Source organism: Salmo salar, chromosome ssa15 (genome assembly GCF_905237065.1).
Source record: "Salmo salar chromosome ssa15, Ssal_v3.1, whole genome shotgun sequence".
Taxonomy (NCBI): Eukaryota; Metazoa; Chordata; class Actinopteri; order Salmoniformes; family Salmonidae; genus Salmo; species Salmo salar.
Genome location: NC_059456.1, coordinates 67,961,364 through 67,962,475, shown reverse-complemented (window position 1 = coordinate 67,962,475; position 1,112 = coordinate 67,961,364).

Below are 1,112 nucleotides of genomic sequence, written 5' to 3'. Positions count from 1 at the left end.
GAAGGTCGTGGTTTCCTTCTTCCCACGCCAACATCAACCAACGAGGAGCTGACAGAAATAAGACGGGGCTTATCAGGTATGGTACAGTAGCTGGCTAAGCTAACTCTGGTGACGTTAACTGTGAAGTTAACTTACTGAAGAGGCTAGCTGGTCAACTCTAAGGAGCCAACACAACACTGTTGTCGGAAGTGCTTCATTTCATACTTTTGTTTTATTTTATACTTTTATTTAAAGGTCCCGAATAGTGAAAATCATGTTTTTCATCAAATATTCAGATGAAACCAGTTCATAGTAGGTTGACCCAAGTATGATAAATGACTATCTGGTACATTGACAAAGTTGATCATAGAGTTACTGGTCCCCTCCCCCCATGTCAAACGCTTGGATTCAGGAGGCAGGCGGTACTTCCGGCTTTATGCAACATCACGTAAAGCCAGACATTTTATACACCAATCTTAACTAATTTAAATATGTAAATACGCCTTAAAACCGTCATCACATGTGCATATCATACAGCTTTGTTTACAAACCGTAAGATAGCTTCAAGCAGAACGTGAAAGTGAGTCAGACTCGAGTCACAAATATGACTTGCAACTCGACTTTGACTTTAACACCAATGACTCGTGACTTAACTTGGCCTTGAGCCTTTTGACTCGAACTGACATGATACCCTCCCCAAGCCCAAATGTTAAAAATGATGCTATTAAAAAAGTGTGCAGCGCATCAACTCTCTTTAAGAAGTTCAGATTACAGTTTGAATCGGACAGCAGTCAATCAAATTGTGGCAGCTGAGAAAAGGTTACGTGTGGCAGTGCAGAGGAATGTCGGTGGGTGAATTCAGTCGGAGCCTTTGGAAAGATTATACCCAAAATTATTATTTCGGATATATAGACTACGCTGTAGTCAACAAAAAACGGATTGCAACTTGCAAAACATGCGGGAAGAAAATTACAGACGGAGGAGCAACAACTTCCAACTTTGTTCGACATTTGAAGCTGCACAAAGAACGGTAAGTTGTGGCTAATATAGCCGACAGCTATATATAACTTTGCTTATGTAGCATGTAGGCTAACGTAACATTAAATCAATGAACCTCCACACAGTCAGTCAGT